The following is a 9665-nucleotide window of genomic DNA, read 5'->3' on the forward strand; positions in this document are numbered from 1 at the left end:
CGATAATGAAAACTATGGCTCATAAAATTCTAGCTAAAGCGTTCTTTCAGCCAAATCGAACAAGGTTTGAAATAAATCGTTTAATGTCAGCACTCGCGCGTCTCGTCTTTCCTTGTGTTCTCGTCTACTGCACGCGCTTCAACCTCTGAGGCAGTTAGTGCTAAAATGCAGGAAAACAAGCTCTGCCCTTCATCCAATTCATTTCTGTGGTCCCAGTCTTTCAGGTGCAAACGTGCAGAGAGGAAAGCATTCCTGGTGAAACACTCCTCCTGGTCAGATAGAGCATATTTGATTCATAGTGGAGAAGCAGGCTTAGCTATGCCCACCGCAGGATTCTGTCCTGGAGAGAGCCTAGTTCGGTAGCAGCTAAATGATCACCTTGCAGGGTGTCCGCATATTCTGGAGTATTAATTTGTGAATACTGCGTTTACAATACGCTAAGAAGTGTGTACATATCTGTGCGCGTCGTGTTCTTGGTATATTTGCTTTATTGTTCTCAAAGCTAGTCTACCTCGGATGATTTACTGTTTTGGCGCTTGGCTGGCGAGTTGCAAAGCTCGCCAGTAATGCGAGCGCTTCAACGACGTATGACATAGACGGCAGTCTAAACTTGATCGCAATCACGACAAATGTGCAGGTCACTCTTTTCATCGCATCATAATTATCATCATCAATCAAGACCCCTTTTCTCGCCTTCTCAAATTTCTATAGCAAAGAGCAGCACGTCACATAACTAGCTTTCTGTCCAAACTGTTTGACCATTAGGCTTTAGACTAATGTTTCTGTCTGTCGTCTGATGGAAAGTAATCAGCGATCCTTAGAAAATGTCATCACAGCTTTAGTGAGAGTAGATATCTGCAGGTGTGCGGTCTGTCGCTTGCTAGTGCATGAAGTAATGTGCAGAAGTATCCAACTAGGTGCGTGTTGCGAGTCTGCGTGGCGCTAAAAATATCTTGTGATGAAGTGAAAATATTACTGCTTGCGAGCTTTCCGATGATTCAACAGAAGGTATCACAAGGCGTACTTTCATTCTCAATCAGGTAAATATTACCAGGGCGTTAGGATTTATAAGACATGTCATTGATTTTAAACGTTTGGTGTACAGAGCGGGCAACATGAAGATTACGTATAGTTTATATGGGTTATCAGGGTTTTTGAGAAGAGGTGAACTGAGATGGAATATAGGCGTGATACAGTTCACTTTCGCGAATATATTACGTGACCTACACTAGATTTGCGTGATGGTGACAAGGAAATGTGCGAAATACTGAATATGTTTATCGTGACAACACCAATATTTTTAGTAACACGATGCTTTAGATTCTCTGGTAACACGATGCTCTGGATTCCCAGGGAAAAAAAAAGCGTAGCAAGGGGCGGCCGAAAGTTAGGTGGGCGAATGAGGTTAAGACGTTCGCAGGGGTCAAGTGGATGCAGCTAGCCCAGAACCGGGTTAATTGGACAAATATGGAGAGGCCTTCGCCCTGCAGTGGGTATAGTCATGTTGATGATAATGATGATGATGATGGCGGTGATGTTCTAGGACGCAAGAACAGATGCTGCTGTTGAGGAATATTTACGCAGTTCAATACATATACGGTAAGCTTGTCCTTGCACGAATTTATGTTAGTATGTTCGTCTTTCTAATGCTATTTGATGCTGCAACGCCGCTCGGCAAGCAACCTAGCCATATTGAATGATATAGTTGCGAGGAAAATAGGTTAGCACATGTGACGCATCACTGCACCACCGAAATGACAACGCGGGGCACTGAAATTGACGAAGATACTGATAACTTGAGTGTCCAACCATTTCCATTCCTCTGTAAGGGTAATTCAGCAAACTGTCGCCGTCTAACAAAGCGTATTTGATTCTTGCCTTTACTCATTAAAATTGTTACGGAAGGGTTGAGTTTATTCACAGATGATGAGAGAAGATGATGTGGTGATGGACTCGAGGCAGAAACGGTAGCAGGGCCAATGTCCTTCGCACTTGGTCAACCTCCTCTTCTAAACACACAACCGCTTTCACTTTTTCCACGTCAGCTGTGGCACAGCGCGTCATAATATTTATATCTATTAACGATGTGCAGCTGGATAGTGCTCACATTCCTTCACCCCCTACAGAGTGTGGGGTGTAGCTATTCCGGTCTCAAGGAGCTGCCCTCGACTTGGGTGACAAGCTTAGCTCGACCTCATCTTAATAGATCCCTCTAGCGTAGCTTGCGTCCGAGAGACCTAGCTTAGGAGGAAAAGGGCCGATCATAGGCGCTGCCTTCCGCAGCTCCTATATTACATATGCGGAGGTATAGGAAGAATTGAGCATTCAGCCAGTTTCTTCGTGGACGACTAAAAAAAGGCTGTAGTAAGGATTACTTAATATTCACGTATCTTCTCGAAGACCACTTTTCTCCGCACATCATGAACAACTCTGTCTCGGCTTTGCCACGAGCCACCCCGATTGGACTGCAGGAGATTGGAGAGCAGTTGTTTTTTCTGACGAATCGGCTTTCCCCACAAAGTCGGATCAGCAGCGACACCTCGGGACGCCGGTCAGTGCTTCGTAAGTGCGCGAGAAAACGTTCAAGATTTATTTCGATTTCTTCTTTATCTTGTGTCCCTCGAGGACGTGAAATTGATCTGGCCAGTGACGATGACCAGTGCTCTTTGTGTAGTGAACTTCATTAGATGGTTCATTGAGGTTTATGCTTTTCACCCCTAATAGCTATGGTGTTTATGTGCATCAGTGTAATCTTCAACAGTTATATTTATGAACCAGCATGGAGAAGTTAATAGAAATTGCACTCTTTTACTTTATTCTAACAATGCAGGGGTTTTGGAAAGAAAAGCTCAGATATTGTCAGACAAATTGCAGTTTTAGTTTTTGAAGGTATTACCCGCAGTTCCCGCTTGCCGTCGCATCCAGCGGACGACGCTTAATTAACGTGTGGAAGCGCACTAGCCACCGAAGACTTGGATTTTGATCTGGTTCGAGGGAAAGTTGATTTCTGTTTCCTACGAAGCTCATATAAAAACGACTTCGTATGGCATGAACTCTGCCTTAAGTGTTACCTCCAATATCAGCACTGCAGAAGTCATTTTATTACATACACCTAAAACATCGTTTTCTAGTTTGTTATTTCAAGTTTCTTACATATAGGTTTAACTGTGTTGTTTGAGCGCCTTCAAAGCAAGGGTCATTGGGGCGTACACACGTAATCATTGACATAACCTGCTTGCACTCCAATGCCTTTAACGGCTTGAAAGTGCCTTGAGCTTTTTTTTTTTTTTCTGAGCGCTGATTATATTGTCTTTATTTCTTTTTACGAATTGAAGGGACAGTGCGGCTCTTATTATTCTTACTACACATTCCCAACAAGGTGACTGGTGTTATATGGTTGCACTGAAATAATAAACTCTATGTCATTGTCGGGCGTCTATAATACTGGCTAAAATGAAGGCTGATTATTTGGCTCTGTGCTAGGGTGCTCAAAAATATGGGGACGTCTATCTGTGTGTCTCTCACGTCCCTTCTTTTTCGCAATTCAGGCTTCTTCAAAATGGCGTGAAGATGAGTTATCATCTACTGCTCCTACGAGTATCTTCTCAATAGACGTCGTAGACAAAGAGACGGATTATCCAGGGTTCAAAAGGTTCAAATCAACCAGGCCCTCCTTTCTCAGATGCCCCTCTAGCGATGGAAAAAAATGGCGAATTATGAAGTTTGTTCTAAAAGTGGTCAAATCATATTCTTTCTTATTTGCCATGATTCAAAATGAATCTTATGTATTGCAATGTCAAGTGCTTCAAAAGCTCTTCGTCGTATCGTACACTTAATCCTAAAGTCAGCCTGATGCTTTGCCAGTCAGAGTACTAAACATTGTACATGCCAAAATAGATAAAAAGAAATAAAATGGTTTAACTGGTTTTAACTGGTTTCAGATGGTTTGGCATTGTCCAACCTGACGCTAAACTAGGATTAACTGGCTCCTGATGCCTACCAGTTAAAAGTGAGCGAGTACCACTAGGCGATCAAATTGAATGAACGGGTTCTAGTTGGCTGTCAGTTGTGAGTTTGTACCATCTGGTAAACTAACTGACATCTGTCCTTACTGTTTTTGAGGTTAGTTTTGTGTTTTATTAATCTAAGCGTAATCAGTGAAAGCTGTGACAAAAGCAATACATTAATAGTTAGAGATTGACTGCTTATAATTGACAGCTGCCACAGTAATTTATCGCTGTTGGAAATGGAGACGCGAAATTCTCAGGCTGGTCAACTTTGATCTCACTTAAGAAATTCTCCCAGCTAAGGGCTCGAAAACATATATGCCTTTATAGACTTGCTTAAAAGTGGAATGAAAAAAGGCATGTTATACGAATACACGCCCTATTCAAAAGTTGAAATCCTATAAAATACTTAAATTTATATTCTGCATTGGGTAAAAATGTAATGATTCTGTAAAACATTAAGAGGGCGCTTAAGCTTTGCCTTGTACTAGACGCGAAAGCAGGGCTAAAGTGTCCACCCTATACATTAAAAGAAAAGGGGCCGTACGTGACCGACGATCTGAATGGGGAGCCGGCAAACAGGAGCCATACACATTCTACCATACTACACTTATGGACAGAGCTTAAGTGTCCACACTCGTCTGCGGCAGCGGTGGCTTCTCGATGGAACGAGCTGCACAGGTTTTTATTCGCAAAATATAATTTTTGTTTTGTTAAGTGAAAGCAGAAAGCACGTGCGATGCAACTATGCGTCCTTATTTCTTAAATGTGGCAATTGTTTGTAAAATGTAAATATACTTTCTTCATAAGTGTGGACAATAAATATAAATGAGATCATATATTACTGAACACTCAACATGTTAAAATTTTATTTCGCGACATTTCAACAGCTATGTCATTCTCTACAGGCGCCATCATTTCGAAAAGATTTAGTTACCGCGTTATGACAGAGCTCGGAGTAAAAAACATCATTTGCCGTACATTAAGTCAGCATATAAAATACGATATCGACGTTTCTGCAGAAACACTGCCTTATGTGAGCTTTGATTGGTGTTGCTGGATGAATTCACAAAACAATTAAATGATTGGTAGCGTAATTGCGGCAAGAAGTTTTGACCCGCTTATATTTGTCTGCAAATATGAACTGAAAAGTGTTCGCTAGTTGCATTTACACGAAAGAACCTGTCACCTTACACCGTACGCATTGATGGAAAAACGATACCCTACGAAAGCAGCCATCGCTTTCTTGGAGTTATCATCGACCGAAATCTTTCGTGGACTCCCCATATTTCATTCATAAAAAAGAAGCTGACAGCAATTACTCACGTACTTGCCTTTATTGGGGGAAAGTCATGGGGAGCGTCCGTGCGGTTGATGCTACAACTATACCGTGCATTATTTATGGGATTTCTTCGGTACAGCTTACCTGCACTTGGAAATATAAAAAAAAACCAACTTAGGAATTCTACAGAGCGTTCAAGCTCAAGCTCTGCGAACCTGCCTGGGATTGCCGAAATGTACCTCTACGGCTGCTACCATTTTAATTGCACAGGAGCATTCCATATCTACCTACCTAACAGCTGACTCCCTGAGGGCACATTTCCGACACATCTCTCGGGTTCCCTGTCATCATTCGGCCAGTCTTCTCATTACCAGGCCGCGTACATCGTTTACAAAGACCGTTGATGCGCGTCGCGCAATATTGCCGTCTCAGTTTACACCCGCATCTAGACCGTCCTCTCCACTATGGAGCCTACATAAATCATACGTGCTTCTTTCAATACCCGGGATCAGGAAGAAGGTCGAGCTATCGACAACAGAACTGAAACAAATCACTCTTGAATACTTCCATGAGTACCATGCAAATCGTTTGCACGTCTATACATCGATGGTTTAGTGAATGCCGTGCGTTCTTCAGGCTCCATGGTCATACCCGCAACTACTACAGAAATAAAAGTTAGGACAATTCACCAGACTGCTTTAACAGCTGCAGAGCTAACCGCTCTTCGTGTCGCAATTAGGCATATCAGTCAGCAGAGCCCCAGCGGGGGTCTATTTTCAGCGATTCAAAAGCAGCCCTGCAAGCTTTAAAAGCGGCTCTTCGCCGTGGAGCCCATGTACAACTTGTTGCGGAAATACGAAAAATTAATCACTGTGCAATTAATGGAGGACATGACATCATTTTCCAATGGCTTCCAGGACACAGCGGCATAGCGGGCAATCTTCGGGCGGACGAGGTCACACAAACACAGGGCAGACGCAGCGGCAAAAGCAGCGGAACAGGGCAGACGCAGCGGGCAGGCTTCGCGCACTTGCGCGGGAACACACGCTCTCCTTGTGGAATTCTCGCCAGTTTGCAAACTGGCGCTTAAAATCCGTGGACCCTGACCTAAAGCTCCGGCTTCCACCTGGCCTACCCCGACGCGAAGGAAGTTTGCTGGCCGAATGGGGGTTGGTGTAGCATTCACAAACTCGTATTTTTTATGATAGGCATGGCAAACAGCCCTGCATGTACAAACTGTGGGTGCGACGAGTCCATAGGCCACATTCTGTGTGAGTGCCCTATATAGAGTGAGGATACACAATGTCGACTTCATGCGCTGGAGCATCTAGCTGGACGCCCAATGACTAAAATTAAGAATTTAGGTCCCTGGCCACGGCGATCTTCCGCGGTGGAGGCCTCCTAGGCACTGCTCCGCTTTATGAAAAGCACACGTCTAATCAAAAGACTATGAGTTTGCTGTTATGTTCCGTGATCTGACTGTAACGTGATCTGATGTGACTGATGCGACATGTCTGTGATGTGACTGTACTGCCTTCACCCATCCCTCTCTCACAACTTTTATATTCTTTTATGATAGACATTGCAGACAGCCCTACATGTACAAACTGTGGATGCGACGAGTCTATAGGCCACATTCTTTGTGAGTGCCCGATATACAGTGAGGAAAGGAAGTGTATGTGCCGTTCGCTGGAGCATTTAGATGGACGCCCATTGAGTGAAACTAAGATTTTAAGTCTCTGGCCACGGCGATCGTCTGTGGCGAAGGCCTCCCAGGCAATGCATGCTCCGCTTTATGAGAAGCACAGGCCTAATGGAAAGACTAGGAGTTTGCTATGACATGACTGTCACGGGATGTGATGTGGCATGTCTGTTATGTGACTATAATAACTTCAACTATCCTTCTCTCACAACTTTTATATCCACTCATTCCCTTCCCCCAGTGCAGGGTAGCAAACCGGTTGCTTTTATTGGTTAACCTCCCTGCCTTTCCTCCTCATCTTGCTCTTCCTCCTCCTTATGAACAAGTCCCATCTGTATACTTTGTCTGTGCTCACACGCAGCAAGTCGTCCTGCGATGTAGAATCCGCCAAAAAATAACTACCTAAAAAAAATTATCCATCAATAATGCGTGTTTTGATTTTAAGGGGGTTGTTGCGTGCCCAGTCATTTTCTAGACTGGCTTTGTCTAATGCCGGTCTCTCCGCGTGCTCTACGGAAAGTATATGTTAAGGCGATGTTCAAAAGAATCCGCAGAATGTCCGAGCAAAAGCGGCGTGTGCCTGTAGGAAATTCTAGAGCGTGTCCAGTCTTAAACATCACAAACAGGTGGTGGGGTAGAGTGGTGGTATGGGGGTGGGGAGGGGCAGGTGGGGTAACTTGATACGCTTTGTCAAAGAGCATTTAATAAGGATAGTGGGTGGGCAGTCTCAGTTCGCAAGTAGAGCCAAAGTCTCGGCAAGGGAACTTAGCTTTATTAACTTCGATCAGGCGTGGGGGGGGGGGGGGAGGGAAGGTAAGCACGGGCCTTCTTAAATTTTTGAACCGGGCCGCCATGCCTATTATTCGGCCCCTGCATGGAATGGCTGGGCATGGCAACAAAAAAGAAGTCATGGTTGCTTATGACGACCGGCTCAAAAAGAAAGGGCACATGCAAACTCGCGTAACGCCGGTATTTCGCCGCTTGGGCGGTTACATGCTCGATAAAGGTTACGTCCTGTCCACTCCACCCCTGTGTGCTGAAAAATTGGGAACAGCCCACTAGACATGCCTGTCAACTGCAGAGTCGAGTGGTGAAGCATCACAGCTGCACTTGCTACTGGCTACTGTCACGCCGAGTTGCGAGTGATCTGCATATACGCAGGTATCAAACTTGAGAAGAGGGCAGTTTTCTTTGAAAACGCCGAGCACGATTGTATCACAGCAAAATAACTGGTCGTTATGGTCGTCATTGTGTGTCCTGGAAACTCGTGAGATAACAAATGATAGAGCATTAAGGGAGGCATGTAGCGAAATATTCTCCGAGTAAGCAGAAAAAGTGGGATTTTGGATACGAGGCAGATTGCGAAGGATTCATCTGCTGGTCGAGTTAGCGCCAGGGATTCGAAACTACTTTTGTGCCTCCTGCTGTATGCCCTAGTCAGCTCATACACAACGTGACCTAAAGAAGTGGACCTCTTTGAATCGGCCGTTGCTGCGCGGGAGACCTTTCACCTACATATATTCAGCTTGTCCAAAGTGTGTTGAAATATGAGTGTATCAATCCTTACGTATTACACAAAAAGAGAGGAAAACACCGCTTTTTGCTTCACTTGTGAGCTGCGACAAATAACAAAAATCACCACGGTTAGGACAACATTGCGTGTGAAAAACAAAATACGCTAACCTGGATCAAATGTAATTTGATGCCAGGACTATTAAGCACGGCACATTCGCATTTTCTTAAGCTGCAGCTATGCAGCAGGAAGGAACCCAACTTATATTGTACTCTGTGTACTTTTTTACCATCGCGAAATTTAAGATGCGAGCTTTTGCTTGGAGGCAAACTTTATTATTTGTCTATCTGGACAGAGTCCATTTATTATGTAAGAAGACCCAAAATGCACCTGCCTTTCGCCGAACTTCATCTCTCATGTTGGCTTAGTCGAGCACAGCTTGACTGTGCGTGTCTTGAAGGTGTGTTTCAAAGCTTAACAGATTTTTTTACCTTGGCCCTTCATGACTTCACTGCCATTTCACCTGTACACTATGCAGCAAACTTTAAGCCGTGAAAGATATGGTTTTTATGATAATTACCCGAACATGCATTCATGTAGAGTCTTTTCGCGAACTTCTTTGCGTACATTTAGTGCAGTTCGAGACTACTCTGATGGAGAGAAAAAGTTTGCCTGCCGTAATGTCACACGAGACAGTGAAGTGTGGAACTCAATTGAAGAAAGGCACCCTCGTGAGTAAGACCAAGGGAGAATGATTGCACTAGTTCTAGACAGCGTAAAGTCAAGAATAATATCATTAACTGCGTAAGAATATATCCACAGTGTAACACATCGGAGGTTGTGGTACTATGACGCATCTCTGTCAGATCCCATAAGCAGGTTGAAAAATTGTTTACATGATTCCGAGATACCATAACATGCTAACAAAGGGCGCCGGGTACACAAGTCACGAATCCATTATAATATGATTGTCTATATTTGTGAATCTGACCGCATATTTAGCGCACGTACAACTTGTATGACTGAAACCCAAATATTTGCTTTAATTCTAACCGTCGCTGAAACTGCGTAGGAGCCAAAACACTCTCAAGAAACCATTAATTTTGGTGCAGCTCCTCTACTACATTGACGGTCGCTGAACAATGTGGAAGTGCATATTTT

The sequence above is a fragment of the Amblyomma maculatum genome, chromosome 2 (assembly GCF_055883805.1).
Source record: "Amblyomma maculatum isolate TAMU_Amacu chromosome 2, ASM5588380v1, whole genome shotgun sequence".
Classification (NCBI taxonomy): Eukaryota; Metazoa; Arthropoda; class Arachnida; order Ixodida; family Ixodidae; genus Amblyomma; species Amblyomma maculatum.